This window comes from Falco punctatus (assembly GCF_963210335.1).
Source record: "Falco punctatus genome assembly, chromosome: 12".
Classification (NCBI taxonomy): Eukaryota; Metazoa; Chordata; class Aves; order Falconiformes; family Falconidae; genus Falco; species Falco punctatus.
In genome coordinates, this window is record NC_137592.1 from 19,853,497 (window position 1) to 19,873,360 (window position 19,864).

General features: G+C 43.6%; 1 long non-coding RNA gene across 1 annotated transcript in view; it reads left to right on the forward strand.

The window, feature by feature from the left end:
• LOC308072137 overlaps positions 1–19,864 on the forward strand; it is a 138,839-nt gene that overhangs the window by 13,768 nt on the left and 105,207 nt on the right. Inside the window, exon 1 of the long non-coding RNA XR_013931509.1 lies at positions 1–19,375. This exon is cut by the window's left edge and continues 13,768 nt beyond it. This is a non-coding gene — a long non-coding RNA (uncharacterized lncRNA). The remainder of the gene's footprint in view (positions 19,376–19,864) is intronic.

Consider the following 19,864-nt stretch of genomic DNA (forward strand, 5'->3'; position numbering starts at 1 on the left):
TTTTGGTCAGGTGTCCAGAATCTCCAGGGTACCCAGCACTGGATGTATGTAACGAGACTGTCAGGATACTTCAGTGAGAGCTCAGACCTGCGTGGTGGCCAGCAAAGTCTGCCACTGGGTTTCAGCAGGAAAAAAATGAACTACTCTTTCCTCGTGGCTTTCTTGATCTCAGTTTGCCTTTTGAAAATCAAGGGAGGAGGATGGTCCCAGTTGGCCACAGCCCCTTCCCATGGCATAAGATGGTAAACTTGCTTTCCTGCTCGGTGTCTGGACTCTTCAAAGCTTGAAAGGAGCTAGCAGGGTTGGTTCTCCTGTGTTTACTGGCACTCATACTTTCAACCTCATGCTTCTCTGGGTCTTGCTTTGTGCTTTCTGGCTACTCGGGGGTGACCATCCCAGAGCACTGCTAGAAAGCACTGTGCTTCTTACAGCCAGGACAAAGCAGGTAGGGAGCCTTGGAGGCTGGAATAGGAAAGCAGGATGAAAAGTGGCATGTTTTTGTAGGCTGGCTTCTAGCCAGATGATTAACAACCACCTTTCATTTAAAATACAGGTAGGAACAACCAAGGAGGTCTTGGGTGGGGTGCAGGGGTAATACTGTGTGGGGTTTTGCTCAGGGAAACTGAGCCAGAGAGAAACAGTAATGCCAGCCAGCCAGGGCTATTGAAGCCTGTTAAAACAGCCCTAAAGACGGAAAAAATTGAGGAAAGATATTTTTTTTTTTGTGTTAAGTACTTGCTGTATGAGGCTTAAAGCTTGGCAAAGTAACTATCTCTCAAGCCTTTGTTCAAAAAAAGTAGGACTTTTGATTTATTTTTTTTTTTTACAGAAACATTATTGCATCAACGAGAGAAGAGACTGTCATCAATTTTTCCCCTTAATGGAAACAATTTTGGCTAACTGCTTGAGAATTCAAAGACTGATAATTCATACGTTGCTGTATCGCTTCCACGGCACATACAATGTTCTGCCCACAGAAGTCTAAGTGTCCAGGTGACGCGATGCAAGACAGATTTGTATCTTGGCTCCTTACTCAAAAGAACATAAGTATGATGTTTTGCAGCTGTGATATTTATATCTTCCAAGTCAGGAGGTTTTAGCTGTAGTAACCCTTTGTAAACACTCCTGGAAGAAGTGGCACACACTGGAGGGCTTAGATGGAGAAATGAGGACAGCTTAGCTTGGGGTGAGGACTGTGACACTGCACCTTTGTCATTAATGGCTTGCTGTCATATGCTAGGCTGTGATCTGTGGCAGATCAGCTGTTGTTTCACGAGCTGCAGAGCTGTCCTGGCAGGAAGGGTGAAAATCTCTGGTGTAGGTGTGGGAGGGAAACCTGGGGAACTACTGCAGAAGTTGCAGTGTAAGCCCTTTCCCTGCATGAGTCAGAGCCCTCACTAAAAGACACAGGTTTAGCAGCTACCTGGAGACATAAACACATGCCTTTATTGCTGTGATGAGGAGCAGCGTGGAGACTGCGGGCCACGGGCGGGGAAATGACCTGTCTGCGTGAGCAGCCGCTGCTGGCCTGTCCGCAAATTGGCATGAGAAACAAGCATGAAAAATGCACATAGGCCCGTCGTCAAGCAGAGACCTCTGTCTGGAAGGGAAACAAAGCACGTGTTAGAAATAAAAGCAGAAAAGAAAGTCCGGTAGGCAGCACAGCCTGCTGAGCCCAGCATTCCTGCCTCCTAGCAAGGACAGTATTTTATGACGGTACCTGTTGTATAGGAAGATGCGGGAATACACTGGCAGGATGATTATATCTGATTTGCTGTCACTTAGCATATGAAAAGCTTGCTGAAAAAGTGGGTGGGTAGCAGGAATGAGTTGTGATGTTAGAAGAACCTGTTGAGCCACCTTTGTAACTACAGCATTGTTACAAGAGAAAGAGCAAAATCCAAATGCAGTGACCCACCTACTCTGCAGTAATGAACAGCTTTGGTGGTAGAACAGAAGTTCCCTGGTTCCTGGAATGATCTTTTGTCTAATGCAGATTTGATCTCAGCCAGGGCTTAACCACCATCAGAAAGCATATTAAAGACATGTTCTCCTGCAGGTCGTGTTTAGAGCATGAAAACAGAATTTTTTAAAATATGTCAGCTGGCATCCTGGTTAAAAATGTCCAGTATATCTAAAATAATATTTAAAACAATGAGTGTCTCCATATGCATTTTTGAAGACCTATTGTTTAGTCCCTTTTGATAAAAGGTATAATATATATTCAAAATTCTGCTACTTACAAAACATAGCCTAGTAAAAATAAAGCTATTTTCCCATTGTAGCTGTGACCTAAAGCTGTGTAGAGATTGTTGGTATTTTAGTAGTGGTAGAAGATTTCAGCTGTTTCCTTAAGCCTTTTCAGACCTGGTTTGGGTTTGCGGTGCAGGTGGGATGTGCCTGCCTTAGTGAGCTTGCTAATAACCTGGTGATAGGTGCAGCATGGGCACCTTCCAGAGAGCCAAAATGAAGGCCAAGAAGGTGGCATGCAGCAGTGATCAGGCCAGCACAACATTGCTGCTGAGCGTTCAGGTTAGTGCTCATTCTGCCCCGAGTCCTGTTTCACAAGCATGCATTTTAATGACGAGTTAAATGGGCTTGTTTAATTGTGCGATGCTTTTGGCTTCAGCAGTGAATCATCCTCCACGCGCATCCAGGGGTGCTGGCGATGCCTAGGGTGCTGGGCATGTGTGAGCGGGGGGCTGCGGCCGCAGCTGCGGGCCCTGGGGACCCGGCACGCCGGAGTCCTTGGTGGCCAGTGTACAACTCACCGTGCATGATTCCAGACTCCCAGCTCCGGCACAGCTGGGGTCTCGTCCCTAATGCTTTCCAACTGGATGGGCTGTGCTGGTTGGTGACAGATGTTGCTACTTGTGTTTGTCTAATGAATTTTGCCTTTTTTTTTTTTCTCCCTCCTCTAAATGTAAACATTTTTGTACCTGCTAAAATTAAGTGCAGTTAAAAGGTGAAGGGAAACATGCAAGCTGGTTATCTGTTTAGCTATGAGAAATCCCAAGCTTGAGTAACAGTAAATAGCACTAACTTCTTTTTCTGGCAGATATCTGGGAGAGTCTTGCCTGTTATTTGTGTAACCCAAGGGGGTGTGTACACACATGGCTGGAGGGCTGGGGGTGGGGGGGCTTTAAAAAAAAAAAAAAAAAGAGAGAGAAATGGTGCCCCATTTGCCTTAAATATTTACATAGTTTTAGTTGAGTAGGAGAAGAATATTTGAGTTCAGTTGACCCAAGCACAAAGGGTGTGTTTCTTCATTTCCATGGGATGAGGGGCTCCTTCAGCTGAACTCCTTTCCTCTCCCACCTGCATTTTCTGCTAAAATAGTTCCTGATGGTGCTGTTTCAACACCAGCTCTCAATGTTGTCAAGCTTGTTGTCAGGTTTGACTGTCTCTGGTCTGACCTTGTCACCTGTGTAGGCAGAAGTCAGAAGTTTTGAAGAACAGACACTTCTTCTATGTACCTACCTTGCTCCCAGAGCAGGGGCTGGTGGCGGTCTCTGCCAGTACGCATAGCTCTGTCCCAACTCTGTATTCCTATTTTTATGGTTCTGTGTTTAGTATTGTGTTTGGCTTTTGCAAATATTTTTGCTATTAGACCCTTTGGGAAGGAGACATAACTGTCTCTGAGGGTTATGAGCAAATTGGTTTTGTTGACCATTGTTATAAATCCTTGGTACTTGTAGCCCATTTTTATCTGCGTGTGTGACTAACACCATAAATCACTATAGGTGTGTATATTTGTGGGTTTTTGCCAGCTAAAGAGCAAGACATTTCCCCAAAGCTTTCCCTGTGACCCCTTTGTCTGTCCATCCCCTCCCCTCTTTTTTTTCCTGGCATTTAAAAGTGCTGGTGAAGAATCCAGCATAAACTCAGCTGCTCTGTCCTTTGTATGTGCTTCTCCTTCAAATGGCGTGTCTGTTGTGGTCATGGTTAGGACTTAGAAGCTGCCTGATCTTAGCAACAGGTTACAGCTTTCTGCTGCTCTTCTCCTGTTACCTCAGCATCTGCAGCCCTGGCAGTGTAAAGGTCTGTTCAGGCATGTCAGTCCACCAAAGCCCAAGGTTAAACTAATGCGGCTGGGTTTTGGTTTAATCTAAATAAAAAACACAGAGTTATTACTTGGGGGTTTTTTTTCTCCTTTTTTTTTTTTTTTTTTTTTTTTTTTAATAAAAGACCCCTGATTTCAAGCTATACTCTGTGGCCCTGAATTTACTTGGGTTAATAGAAATGGGTGCTTCTGTCTGAGGAACTACAATAGACAGCACATCGTAAGCAACTGTTTTAGCCAGCTTCACTTGTTTCCAGGAAATAGAAATTCCCTGTCCCTACTAGAAGCATGTCTTGGCAACAAAACATGATTTCTTCAGGAGCCCTGAGCTGCCTCAGCCTTGCAGGATGAGGTTGCACAATGCATTGACTTCAGTGGTAGACCTGGGTGAAAACACTTCCTAGTCCTTCTCTCCTGCCTGCTCCCGTTCCAGGCTTTGCTGGTCCCTCCGCTGTGCCAGTCAGCAGTCTGTGGCGGTGGCGAATGAACCACACAAACACCATGAATTAAATCATCCTCAGTGCCCGGGTCTGTGGGAGAAGGAGAGTGAGTGACGAGCTGCAATGCAGAAGGGGAACTGGCCCACCACGATGGATGCACGGGAGATGGCTGCCAGTGCATGTGCCCCTTCTCCCCAGCATGGAGGGTGAAGGGTTCCTGGTCTCCCAGGAGGTCTGCTGAGCTCTGGGTTGGCTGCAATGATTTCTGCTGTCTGTCCTTCATCCTTTTTGTTGTTGGTTGCATAGTGTTACAGTGACATTTTGTGAACAGTCAATAAAAGCAGAATATCTATACGCCGAAGTGAAGCGCTGAAGGCCATATTGGTGGTGCCACCTGGCACTGACTGACCTCATGCCATTAGCCCAGTCTTGTCTCTGTTTATCTGGAACAAACCTGCATCCAGTGTGGAGCTGCGCAAAAAAGAATAAACAGAGGCTGTTGCAGACAGAAGTATGAAGAATCTGGCTAAGAACAGCAAACTAACTGCAGAAAAAATGTGTTTGGCAAATGTATCCTTTCTGTTTACAAATATCACACAAACATTCTTTGATATTTTTTTTCCTTAATTTTATTTCATTTTTTTCAGCCAACTTTTCATCTTGCTCAGTGAAAGGTTAGGGGTAGCATAGCTGAGTTTGGAGGGTACTTGTACCTGGTTTGACTATTTGTTATTTGCTTTACCTCCATTGGTGGTTTGCAGTGTGCTGTATTTTTTTTTCCACTTCATTTTTTGATACCTGCCTTGGGAATTCCCAAACCACAAGAAGCTTTTACATTAGCTCTGCAAATGCTCTCAATGCAAATAGTTGTGCCAGTCTTTTAGCATATCTTCATTAATGGATATATGTTTGCACAAGAAGCTGCAGTGTTATCCATGTTTGTGAACCTTCTTGAAGATGGAACTAAATTGCTATGAATGTTTGCAGTAAGCTCACAAAAAAGAACCTTGAACACCATGAATTTTCAGGGTTTTCTTGAAGAAATACCTGTAAACACTTCTCCTTTCCCCTGCTGTACTATTTGCTCCAATATACGAGTAGCTTGGAAAAGCAGTATCTATATGTTTTGAATACAAAATAATTCCTTAAAGTCTTGCTGCAGAGTAGGGAAAGTGTTGACCGCTAAGCTCGGCCATTTGTAGAGAGATGCAGGGTAAAAAGCAGGGTGAACCCTGCCTGTCCTGCACCATTGCTTACTGGAAATAAAATCTCTCTCTACTGGTAAAACAGGAGTAGCGTCTGGAGCACGTGCGATTGTCCTGAAGCAGAAAGCAGTGTTGGTGGCTGGGCTGGCTTGGTTAATGATGGAGACTGCCTGCGAGAGTGGTTTGGTTGGATCATAGGGATGGTAGCACTGTCCTGCTAACTGCTCCATGCTCCTGAATGGGGACAGTTCACATGGGAAGGTTTCCGTCCTTATCAGGCATTTTCTGCAATGAGGGCACTCCAAGTTCCTACAAGCCCTGTTCATTCAGAAAACCTCTTGTAGGGATGCCTATTAAAGCACTCCTTTTGTCTCCACCAAGATAGGAAAATTCAGTGCAATTAGTGAAGCCTGTTTGCATATCAAATATTTTAGTCCCTTAAAATTTGTCTCATCACATATCACATATACGACGTGCTCTTTCTCTGCTTGAATAATTTGTTTGTTTTGACTAAGTCTCATTTACCTGAAAAAAGTTCTTTTTCTAGTTTGGGGAAGACTGTATGTTTTTCTGTGTTTGGTTCTGTTGGGTTTTGGGGTTTTTTTTGGTGTTGGTTGGGTTTTTTTTTGGCTTCCATTCCTTGGTATTTTAGAAATTCTTGGGTACTCTTTGAAGGTGATTTCATGTTGGAGCAAGTGTAATCCCTTTTTGCAAGAGGGGAGACAGCTTTAACTTTTCTTTCTTTATTCAGAGGCGTAGAGTTTTCAGAAAGTATATGCATATCTATCAGTCGGTCGCTTTTTAGGTTTTTTCTTTGTGTCTTGCTGTTCAAGTCTCAGCAGAAAGGATGTTGTGTTGTCTGCTGTGTCTGTGGTTTTGCCTTGTGTTTGTAGAGTGTATTTATTTACTGTTTTGGTGAAATATATGCCTATCCATTATTATGTTATACAAATGGGCTTTATCTGTTCAGCCCATGTTGCTTGATTCCGAATGCATGATTTGTCCTGAGGAAATAATTTAGTTCTGGCAGTACGTCCTGGTTTTTGTTCTGACAGGCCTTATCAGATAGCGTAGACTTTGAACTTTGCGTGTCTCTTCCTTTTTGTCTGTTACTTCTACTAGCACAGGTAGCAGTAACACTGAACTCATGCATGGCCTGGTATGTGTGCAACTCTTGTAATACACTCTTTGGAGTTTTTGGGTTGCTATCAATAATTCTTACAATATGTTCTCTTGTGGTTTATGGTCCTTTTCTACTCGAATGGTTTCACTTCCTTATCTACTCCAGTCAGATAACCAGATCTGCCGTTAGATTAATTGGAACAGGAATATAGAAATACATACTGTGGTTGTGAGGATGGCTCCTTGATGATGCTATTGGTCTTTCCAGACCAGACTCAGGATATACATGCATAGCTGACCCTCACACATGCCCCTATGCATGCAGGAACTCAGATAACATTTCACAAGACTGTAGCCTTTACACGTAAAACGGTCAAGTTACCTAAGGCAGAGAAGACCTATCCAGCATTACTGTGGAAAGGACTTATTTAAAGTTTGTCTGCTGCGGGTTATATCTCTTGCTCTCCCACATCTTTGTTACTTCTATATGTGTTGTTACAGTGAGAGACATGTCAAAGCAAAAATTTTGAAATTCTAGTAACAACATTTAGCAGTCCCAGCATTAAAGTGATTTCTCCAACGGGCCACCTCTGAAGTGTGCGAGGATCCATCCTTTGGTGTTCAGAGAACTGCTAGGGTAGCTTTGTTGACTGCATGAGCACTTGGACTACTGAATGTAGGGTAATGTCTAGAAATTTAGAGAACACTGCTTTCAGGAAAAGGCTGATGACAAAAGACGGTTCATGCAGATGAAGTAATAAATGCAGGACAGCTTTGGCTTTTTGCCTATCTCTTCACGTTTAGATGTCTAACTTGGTGTCAGAAATAAGTGGCCTCATGTGAGTACATGAAATCAAAAACCCAAGAATGTTTATAATATGTACAAGCAAAGAACCCAAATGCCAAAAGAACAAACCAAGAAGGCTGTGACACTTTTCAAGGATACCAAAAAAGACAGAAAGGGGCAGATCCTGTTGAACCATTGGTGCGCAATAGCTGCCATAGGTTCCAGGAGCAGCAGCTTGAAGCCCTTGTAAAATTCCAGCTGCTCTTCAGCAACATCTTCAAACTGCAGAAAAGGCAGGAAGTATCACATGCAAAAAGTTTTCATCAGCCATTGCTGAGAAGCACTTGGTTAACACCAGTGGTAGAAATGGATGATTTGTTTGAATGTCAAATCTGAAACTTTATCTTAGTGGCAAGGACAGAAATGATGTAACTTCAAACAGGGCTGCTCAGAAAGTTAGAAATAAGCCTGTCAAATATGACAGCTATGTTCCAAGATAGCAAGGTAGCTCACACCAAACAGAGTCTAAACATAAAAGGAAAAGTATAAAAATAAACCAAGTTTTACAGGAACAAACACATAGAAGAAAGCAGGAAAAGATGAACAAATGAGAAGGAAGTTCTGGGGAGAAGAAAATCCCGCTGTATTGAAATAATGCTCCAAGTACAGTGCCACCTGCATTGATTGTGGCAGACAATATCACTATTGAAAAGTTTGTAAGCATATGTAGACACCACCTCCCCCCCAAAAAAAAAAAAAAAAAAAAAATGGAGCACTGTCTTCTACAGGCATCATTCTAACTCTAGAATAATAATGTGAAACTGTTCTAAACCTCAGTCTAACACCAGGGCAGGACAGCTGCACGCAGACAGGAAACTGTATGCCACGTAGAGGGTGTGTTACCAGTAAAGGCATTGCACTACCAAAGGGAAGAATGAGAAGATGTCATCAAGTGCTGCAAATATTAGAATCTTTGTAATGGATCATCCTCATTCCACTATGCCAATATAAAACACAGGGAAGATGCCGAGAGGAGCTTTACAACATGAAGGTGCAGTTAGTACTGACAATGCCAAAGTCACTGCTAGTTGCCGATACTAGTATTGTGGCACACAGAATGGGACAGGCAAGTGATTCAGATGATAAAGGCAGAAGCAACTCCAGAAATCTAGTCTGAGCAGACCTAAATTGTGGTATCCCTACAGCAAAACTGCTGAAAAGAGTATCAAAATGGTTTTGAAGGTCTGAGATTTCTTCTAGGCACTCTGCACCTGGAAAAAGATTAAAGAATTCAGCTGCTACAGAACTTGTCCCACAGAATAATTGCTGTATGAGGAGGAGAAACTATGAGCTATAGAGAAATTGAGAGTGGGGAAAAGAGGTAGCATTGCTAGTTGCAAAATCTACCTGGGGAATCAGCATATGGTCATCGTGAAAAGCTAGCCAAGTTGTGATTTTGCAAAGCTGAGCACCTTGGAACTCACTACAGAGTGTGTGTGATTGAGGAATCAGTGGCAAAAATGAAAAACAGTCATCTTTGGTATTGAGGGTACTGGCAAGTGGATGCAGAAAATGCCTACCTTACCATATTCTGGGCATCAGCAAGTAAAAGGAGATGGTTGAGGATGGCATTTAAGATCACAGCTAAAAGGAAGATTCAGTGCCACCAATAAGATCTATTAATATACAGGGTCCATTACTGGTGATGCTTCCATGGACTGGTACAGCAGCAGAGGAGTGGAAGCTGTGTCAATATCAAACCCTCAAACTTATCAACCTGTTGGAAACAGTCAGAGAAGTAACTCCATAGCAGAATGGAAGTGAGACACATCAGTGGCTGTCTGCAATATTATATTTAGATGCAGTTTCTGGGTTGCAATGTCCTGACCCCTGTAGTGCCAGTTCTACAGTAGATACCCACAGTGAATTGGTATTTATCTTGATCAATTTAAGCTTTTACCAGTCCTCCAGTTCTCCCTGAAAGTATTTATTCCCAGGTTCTCAGCAGGCACTTGGAGATCTGGATGCAAACATGCATCATGTCTGAAAAATATACCGTGCCACATCTGATATGCTTGCCTGTGCCACCTATAGACAGTGGCACAGGCATCGCTTATGTAAATGTGCTGTTTAGCCCATGATTCTCTCTGGAAATAATATCAAACATGATGGGAGTGAGCTGCTTTTCGAGATGTTCTTTAAAAAAGGTATCTAGTGGCTTTTATGTCACACCATTCTGATTATGAGAGGTAAGAGTCAAATTAGAAAGGGATTTTGGTAATAAGGGTGTTTTTGTGCGAGAAATGTGAATTTGGGGTACAGGGATGTTGAATCCTGTTTGCATCCTGCTGTTTTTAAATCTTCGTATGTTTCTATTTTGACAGCTGTCTCTGCCCACTATAGTGCTACATTGGTCTATGTGGAGATGGTCGATTGCAGCATAAACATAATGATTATCGGAAACGTAAGCACCTGAGGAAATTCTGAAATTAAGCCCTGTGAACTTTAATGACGGAAATGGCTGCTTTGACCTGGGCAACTTTGTACTTTCTGTAAAAGGCTGCTGAAAAAGTCTCAGCTGGGAACTACCCATTTCCTGCCTCAGCCTGGCACTTCCTTTGTGAGTGGGAAACTGCTCCACGTGCCTGTCTCAAACCTGGGTTGCAGTAGTCAGTATGGTCTTGCAGATGCCACTTGTCAGAACTGCTCTACAGACCTGGAGACTCCTGTCCTGGTGAGTCTAGCTGCAGATCCAGTTACCTACCCAGCTGTAGAAAAGGAGTGAACCTATTTGAGCAAAAAATTACCATTAACCGAAAGGAAATGTGTCACTAAAACTTCTGATAGTAACCCCACAAGTCTTTTAGAGCAGTAATTCAAATAAAGTGTACAGTACTTTAAAACAGACTGATGAGTATAATATTAGCAACCTCATGTAAAAAGTTTGGGGCAAAAAATTGTGCAACTGAGTATGATTTTGAGATTCTTGGCCTGATAAGGGCCAATGTGTGGGCAGTGGCTGGAAGGAACTGTGAAACAAGCTGCTCAATGCAGACAGACGTGTAAGAAGGGACAGAGGTATGGGAGGAGTTGCACTTATCTCCCAGAGCTATCAAAATGAGCAAAAAGTGCAAGATAACATCACCGGAAAGCAGCTAGATCAGTTTGTTGAGAACAGAAAATATTTAAGAAAGGTATAGTGAAGCAATGGATTAAAATGCTAGCGATATCATATTCTCATCATAATAGCCCCAGTTAGCCAATACCTGATGAGTAGTTGTAAAACATGACGCAATGAAGCCAAGGGGGGGGGGGGGGGGGAATGTACAGCATTTCTGAAAGGCCTTGGTGGAGACCTTTTCACCTGAAGCCATACAAATTGCCTCATTGTTGTAAACTGCTGTTTGGATTTTGATAAATCAGTTCAATTATTAGATGTTGTTATTGGGACTGTCACGGACACAGCAATAATGCTTCCAGGTAACATGGTGTCCCAGACTCTGCAGTTTCCATCAGTGGACCCTACTGTGCTGGTGTTGAGTTTGGGCAATTTACCTGGCAAAGAGAAATGGGTCGTAAGAAGTTATTGTCATTCTACAGCTGTTCAAGTGGTGGGACTAAATCAGCATTTTAGGTTGGTAAGTTTCTCTTCGACAAAGCTGCAGCAAAGAAACAAAACAGATGGAAAGCTGTTCTTGCCTGAAAAAAGCACTCAGAAAAAACATAAGAACATCCTGCTGCAAAATTTGGTGTCAAGTTGTGCTCAGACTTTGGTGCTTATTGCTCCAGCCTGCAACAATTATCTGAGGAATAATTGTGTCTTGGTGCTCTGTAGAGTCCATTTAGACTTCTCTTTCCAGGCTCTGTATGGGTGATTCCCTGTGAAAATCAGTATTTATTTAGCCTTTGACTCCTAAAAGCTTAGCTTTTAAGGCCCGAGTTAGTTTTCATCCCTCAAGATGCAATATGTACTGGCTTCCGGATGATGAAGTGTAGGGGAGAAACTGTTTCATGCAGGTTTGTTCATTTCCCTTACAAGACAAGGGATAAAAGAACTTGGAAAATGTGTTATGGACCCACTGGTGAAAGAGGGACAGGCCTTCCAGAGCAGGCTCCCAAGAGATCTGGGCTTCACAGAGGCAGGCATTTAGTGAGCAACCAAAAACCATGGACAATTTTTCCCTCCATCCTTCAAACTGGAACGTGTAGAATTTCTGCTTATACGTGTTAGTAGTCCTTTTGAGTTCCAGAGACAGCCTGCATACATAGCCATTCCCATGAATAAATACTCCTAGAGTGGAGATTTCATTTTGCATTGCTGTACTCCCCTAGGGAAGGGGAATTTTCATCCACTTGCCCATTAAGAGCACACACTGCCCAGTAACGGCCGGTACTGGCAAGTCTCTTTCCAGGCTGAAATAAGTAGCCCATGAGGCTGGGTTGGTCCCAGTGATTTGTCACTTTCCTCCTGAAGCTACTTTGGCATTTTCTTTCTTTCTTTCTTTCTCTCCCTGCCAGCAACACCACCACCACCACCACCACCACCCCCCTTTCCTATTGTGTATAGAGCTGCTTATCTGGTGTTTGCAATTTATTAAAGACCATGTGCTGAAGAGTTGCTGTAAAATTACATGAGCATGGAAGGAAGGCACGCTCGCCACAGTGACAAGTGATGAGGTGCAGATGAGCTACAGTAGTAAGTTGGGTTTAGGACAGGGAAGGAGCAAGTCCTGACAACTTTCTCACACTCCTTCCCTCTGAGGCACTGAATAAGTTACTTCCCTGCCTCAGTTTCTCTGTCTGTAAAAAAAAAAAAAAAAAAAAAAAAAAAAGTTAAGAACAATATTATGATGATAGTTTGCTTCCCCCAAAGGGCTTTGAGTGGATTAATTAGTTAATATCTCTAAAATGCTTTGAAGATGAAAAGTACAGTGTAGATATAGTCTAGGACCAAACATTCATATTAATGAGAATATTATTCTGGAAGTTCAGCACAACATGCAGTATAAAAATGTGCATTTATAGTGGTGCAGGTAATATTCATGACTTTGTTCTCAGCTCATAAGCTTGTAGTGAATGCAAAGATGGAAAAGAGAATAAGGGATTATTGTAAAACAGGGCAGAATGCATGTTGTGGAGTAATATAACAAGTCATTTTGCCACTATAAAACCATCTTCAGACAGCTGCAAGGATTTTCATGTACTGGAGCTGGAACAGGAGAAAAGGAACAGATCTTGGTAGATTTGCTGCTATAATAATAATAATAATCCGTTTTCCCTTCCAGGCAAAGCCATGGGGCTAGACCTTGCTTGTTGTGGTGTTTAGTCACCTTTGCACTTTATCTTACCTGCAAATCTCAGGCTGGGAATCAAATTGCAGCCCTCCTTAGCAGCTTAAGTCACTGTGATCCACCTTCTATTGTTAAAGAGTCACTGCTAAACCAAATGCAGGAGGAAAATTACCTGTCCTGGGGTGAAAAGCAAAGAGGCAATACTATCCTTCATCTCGGGGAACCTGAAGAAGCTGAGGCAAGAGAACTCAGATTTTTAGTTTTGGGAACCAAACCTGCTCCGCACCCCCACCTCCCCCCTTTTTTTTTTTTTTTTCTTTAACAGCAATATTTCTTTGTGTGTGTCTGATGTATGGTCTGAAACCATTATGACTTCTGTGCTTTCCTTTGAGTTAATATTTAATTCCTTCTTAAACATTAACTTGGCTAGAGTTGCTTTTGTTGAAGAGGACTGCTGTGCTAATAACACTAATCATTTCCTTTGAAAAGCATGGGAACAATGTGGAGCACTGTACATGTCTGAAAAGTAAACTGTCTTTTAATGACACATTACTGTTTCGCAACACAAATATTTTTTTCTATTTCTTCTGATGTTTACAAACTGTTCCTGCCCAAATACAATCCATGAATATTCTGTGGTGAGCCCACCTCTTGTGCCTACACCTTTGTTGTGAAGCAAAGCAGTAAGGCAGAGATCAACGTCCTCTTACTCTCACCAGTTCACGTAGTATTAAGTCAAGTGCAAGTCAAATATAAATATATAGGTAGCTGTAACCACCAGGTGAATGGCACTTGGCACAAACATTTCTCAACCACAGACACCAGGAAGAGAAATACTTGTTTGGGTTTGGTTTTTTTTTTTAAGTTATCAGGCACCAAAGACTGCATGGTCAGATGAATATTAACCATATCTGCAGAGGTGCATGCGTGGGTATGGTACCCTTGAGGTGGGAGTCCAGCTGGTCTAATGCCCTTCCATGGGCGTTTAGGGCCTGGGACTGTGAGCAGCAGAGGCTAGAGGAAGAGGAGGACCTGTTTCCACTCACAGCAGACACAGCTCTGTAGGTGGAAGCAGGTTAGTTTTGGGCTGGACCATGCTGAGCATCTTCACTGGGGTCCAGGAACCCCCACCTGAGCTGTGCCAGGCATCCACTTGCACTCAGCCAGATGTGGGGCAATGCCCTGCAGCTGGAAAAGCCTTTCCCCCTTGTCTTCCACTCAGAGTTTAACTATCCTCCTTATTGAAATATAGATAATTTCAATTTTTCTCTCTCTCTTCTCCTTATGGAGGAGTGAGGCTCCTCTGTAAGCAGTATTTTAGGTAATTAATGGACACTAAAAGAACAAAAATATTTTTCCCTTCAAATACCGGTTGGCATATCAGCACTTTAGCTCTTGAACTGTTTTGTGGCTCAATTCTGAAACAGATAAAATGAAAGGGAAATGCAGGCAGGGAAGTTATTTCATGCTGGCTGTGTCGGGGAGGTGAGTACAGTGTGGAGGGCCAGGCTTGGTGCCTGCCCCATGAAAGTCAAAGCCATCCAGGCTTTGGGGGGCAAAGGCGGAGAGTGCCAGATTTTGGGTTTATGCTGAAGGGGTTTGAAGCCATGTCCTTAGGACCCAGACCCAGTAATGGTGGCTGTGCTGGGTGCTGCTGGCAGGTGGAGGTTTTAAATCACCTCTGCTAACGTAACTGCCTGCACCATCCTGGGTACCACTGGTGCTTTGGGCCATGACGGCAGAGCTATGAGAGGTGCCAGAAAAAGTGCTCGGTGCTGTTGTCACCCTGACTTGCAGGGCCTCATCTCCCGTGCTGCCACCAACACGCCTGGCTAAGCAAAGGTGGTAGCGGCACAGGAGCAGAGAAGATGCTGGGGACTGAAGGAGGTGCTGCCAGGGAGGTGGGCCAGGAGAAAGATAAATGGTGGTATTGACACAAATTCTGATGTGAATGCTCTGTGGGAATTTTTTTGTCAAGGAAGGGGTATATGTTGCAGCCACATGTCCTTGCCGGGTGCTGACAAGGGATGCTGAGACTCTATGAGGGCCTCTCACAGCAAGCTACTAAACCCATGTATTCTGGGTTATTTCTTCTCTAGGGCATGAGTGCTGCGGTCCCAGAGACCTCTTGGCTGCCCATGAATGTCTCTCCCTGCACCATCAGCACAGAAAGTGTTTTTCTGTGAGTAAGCGTGGGACCGCTGCCTGGGCTGATCAGGGGCTGAGAAAAGACCCCCTTTCCTGGAGGAGACACTAAGGGAGTGGAGGTGAGGTTGGAAGGGGAGTATTCTGGATGGTGGGTAGCAGAAATAAGAGGAGTTCTTTCTGGATACCTGTGGCTGGTGTAGCTCTGCTCTTCTTGCTGATGTTGTTCTGGGTACAGTTAGTGCAGGCTTTCAGCCCTCTGCTGATGCAATTAACTTCTCCTAGGCACAATTTCTGCAGGGCAGGAATTGTCCTAATTATTTTGCGGTTCTGGCAAAATCAGTTTTTGTTGCTATTCCCCCCACATTTGCATAGTAAGCCATGCTGACCAGTCAGCAGCTCTGCAGAAAGCATCCCAGAAATGCTGCCCCTCCAGTTCTGCCAGCCTGGGTGACTGCTCAGTTTATGTCCTTGGATGTGTTGGCCCCACTGAACTCCCTTATGCTCCCTTTCATTCTTCAGCAGTTCTAGGAGCAGAAGAGATCTTGAAGCACAGGGCTTGTTCAGGAGTTTGATGCATACTGTTTTGCAGGGTAAGTAGGAACAGAGAGGCAAGCCATTATGTATTTCAAAAAAAAAGAAGAAAAGGTTGAAATTTCCCTCTCCAAAAAAGCCCTGAAGCTCAGGCACCACTTTGCTTTCTTCTCCTACCTTCTGAAAATTATACCAGTCCAACAAGCTCTTTTACTCCTCACCCTTTATTTCCTGGAAAAACAGGACGAAACAAAGCCACACAGAACTGGAAAGGACCACTTGGTTTAATGACTCTAGGCACTCCTGTCTCAGCAAGCATGTTGCATTGGTGCGATCCCTTTCTTAAATTCATGAGGTTTCTTCTAAAAGCCAAGTATGTGTTTTTAGAGACAGAACCCTATAGGGAAGCCATCAGACTAGCCTGGTGACTAGTAACTTTCTTATAATTTGTAGCTTGGAAAAAAATCCTAAACTCCAATAACATCCAGTTGACATGAAATGACAGTGTTGTCCTGCAGTTTTTTCTGCCTGACCCTGCTATCTTTCAGGCTCCAGGAGCTGTTTTGCTGCACACCCAACTGAGCTTGGTGCCTGGGCAGCCCTTGCTCCCTGCCTCCCTGCCTGCCTCCCTCAGCGTGTCACTGCCTCTGCTAGCTCTCTGCCCCGACAGGCTTCCCCTTGACTCAGACTAACGCGGTGTGCTGAGTAACAATAGGTAGGAAGGTGTGGAAACGTTTTTGATGAGGAGGTTGGCGTAAGAAAGCTTCACAAAAAGAAGTGGTATTCACAGGAGACCGAGGTAGGTAGAGGGTGGGAGGCTGCTTTACGTATTAGATAGGGTCTCCAGAGCTAAAATGTGATGAAAATAGGAAAGGCACAGGAAATCAGGGTAGAAATAAGGGCAGATGGACTTGTGGGAAGAGAGGACAAGCTGTCGTTTATCAGGAAAGGACAAGAAGCGCCACGAGCAGAAGGGCGGCACAGCCAAATCAGCAGGCAAGGGGAAGGAATCCGGCAGTTAAACCGATGTGTTCTTGCACTAACAGATACATCGCTGTCGTACAGCGAGCTGTGTTTGTATTAGGCAGCAGGTATGAGATGACTGTGTGCTTTGCAATGCTGAAGTGTAAACTTCTCTCTTTCTTTGTATAAAAGCTCCAAGGATATCCCAAACACAAGACCCTGCATTTCAGATTTCTCTGTTTAGTCTGTGTGCTATAATTTAATCTAATATGACAAAATATTTGTAAGCACAATTTGTTTTGTCATGTGTGCGTTTTACTTCTGATCCGAAGCAGAGCTAGCATCTTGCTTGTGATCCTTCTTTGAAAGAAGGAGGAAAGGCTGCCTCTGCAGCCCTGATCTGATCTCGCGCTAATCTACCACGATCAAGTTTTATGACCCGGGGTCAGGCTAATCCCCAGTGGTCATGTAGTTACTATAGTTTCACTGATAGAACAAGGTTTGCGCGCTGCAAAGTGATGCAGCGTCTGTTTCTGTCTGGGGTAATTCTGGCCCTCTCTGCGGGCCCTGCTCCAACCTCTCAGCCTCCTTTGTAAATAGATTCGGTGACTCTTTGAACCAAGAAACGCCCCTTTTCCGCTCATTCAGCTCTTTCTTCTTTGCTCGCACGCTTCTGGGGGTAGGGGTGGGGGTTAGCGTGGTTCTGGACTTAATGTGACTTTGGAGTTTGAAGTTGCATGTTGGGGAAAGAAAAAAAGTTTGCTCAGATTTTGTCTCCTGCTTCATAAAAATTTGTGTTGCTATTGACTTGCAGATAAGTAATCTGCCTGGGACAAAGGTTATGGTAAAACTGCAAAGCCATGTAACTAGCAGACTTTATGGATTCAGTGGATAGATTATGGGCACAGATATAAATAGTTCAGATGCTGTTTCAAAAAATTAGTTTCTGGTTTTCTTTCTTTCCAGTATCCTTCACGTACCTCTGTTTCACCATGTGTCGAATAATGACAATTCTTACTTTATAAATCATTGGTGATTTTAGAAGACAGGATAATACCATATTAATTAGTTTGGGGCAAGGCGAGATAAAGCCTCAGAGATTCCTATCTGCTGGGCTTATCTTCTAACTAACAGATCTGCCATGAGTTTGTTTGTTTTATGCTTGTGAAAAGCAAAAGTCCATCCAAAAGTGTGATACTGCTTACATAAATGCTGCCATGACTCTGCTGGTGACAGACTGTTATTTATTAAAAACCCAAACAACTCCGAGTTCGGTTTAAGTTGTGTTGATTTCTTGATCCGTTGCTTTAAATTACATTCAAATTCAAATTAATTGATTCAAATTGCAATGAGAAAATAAGTGTTCTCGCCTGGTGTGCGGTTTCCTTGTGTGCCTCTTACAGGAGGAAGAGCTGAAGGGCTCAGTGTGGAGCAAGGCAGGAGCAAGAGATATGATGCATGACAGGGTGACACGAAGCCCCCGCTCGATGCTGGGCAGGATTTCAGCACATGCACGTTCCCACCCTCCACCTCTGCCCTGGGACCTGCGGAGAGGGAAGCCAGGCGATGCCTCCTCCTGTTTTGTGCCCTGCAACTGGAGGATGTCAGTCTCCAGAAATGTCAGCCCATGTCAAGCAGCTTTCAGCAGCTCTAAATTCACTAATGGCGTTAATTTACTTTAAATGCTTTTCCCCTTTCAGAGTCTCTGCCCTTTGTCAATGGGATGGGACCGACCTCCTTTTGAGTTTGAAATGTGGAAACCTTTATGCTCACTTGCCAGACGAGCTCTACCTTGGATGTAGCAAATGCAGTTTGATATCTCCAGCAGACTGTCTCCTCTCTGTTGTGTATCTTATCCTGTAAACTCTTCTCAACCTGGAGGCAAAAGCTGAAATGTCACAAAGCAGGCAGCTGCTTCTTCCTAAAACACCTGTGAGTCAGTTCCCAGTGGGCATGAAGATGAAGATAACCTGGAAGGCTTGCAGGGGCAAGCTCCATTCATCACCTCACAGTTCCTTGCTAATCTGTTTTAACCCTCCCAGACACTTTTTTTCATCAGTCTTACAAAACATTTCAAACTTCTTGTCAGTCAGGAAGACCATGTTGACCACTGGATATAGGAGAAAGCTGGGGTCCAGGAACATCTGACGTGTATCTTAAACTGGTGGACATTTAAAGTGCTTGTGAGCTTTGATTTCAGTGGATAATGACAGCTCTTCTTATTTCCATTGTTGTGAAAGCAGCTACTGACACTGCATGTTGGACACCTGACAATCCACAAACGGATATTGTTGTATGTTGTCACCTCGGTGATGCAGGGTTACCTTTCAGTAATAATTACACAACACTAGTCATGATAAGACATAACTGCTGAATTATTTTTAATACTTTGGGAAAAGCTCCGTAATTGTCCTAGATGCAATAGAAGTGTGCTGTTTGTCTAAAAGAAGAAAGGACCTTCTACAAAGAGATTCCTCCCTCCTCCCCCACCCCCCCCTTTTTTTTTTTTAAATGCAGTACTCCAGGGAAGTGAAGGTGACATACTGGGTGATGGAGAAGAAACTATTTCAAGCTGCAGTGTTACATGTTCAACATGAGCACATGTGTAGCTTTAGAGGCAAAAGCCTATTTGCTGAGGGTTAATATAATAATCCCTGCTCCTTTGTTTTAGTGTCTTGTAGCTGAGCTGTCTCTGGAGAGAGTGGAAACAATTTAGGCAAAAGAATGGAAAAAGCTGGATTGCTTGGCCATGAAGCGGGGCCAGGCTGAGATAGGATGCCGCTGCCTATTGTATCTCCAGGCTGCAGCATCAGGCTGAGGATGAGGTAAGCTGCAGTTTGCTTCACTTCATGGGGCTTGAGGGGTTCTGGTTTATAGCTGTGTTCTACCCACAGAAAATTCTCTCATATTGCTCATATTTCTCATATTTCTTTTCCCTATGTCCTCATATTTCAAACCCACCCATACATTTAAATAGCAGGGAAAAAAACAATTATTTTTCTCTCTTTTTTTTTTTTTTCATATATTTGAGGTTGTGGGGGTGCACTCTTGCTCATGTTTTTCAATTCTTTGTCACAACCACAGAGGCTAGAGATGTATTTATTTAGAAACAATCTATCCACAGCCCACTACACCCACCCCCCAAAATGAAAGCTGAGTAAGCTCAACTCATCTGGGTGGCAGGTTTAAAGAAATTTCTGGAATAACATGAGAATTACTAAAACTGTGTAACCAAAATGAGATCTGTATGCAAGTTCATGACAAAACACCTGCTGTTTGGTGTGAAGGCCCTGACAAGCAATAATGCCAGTGGG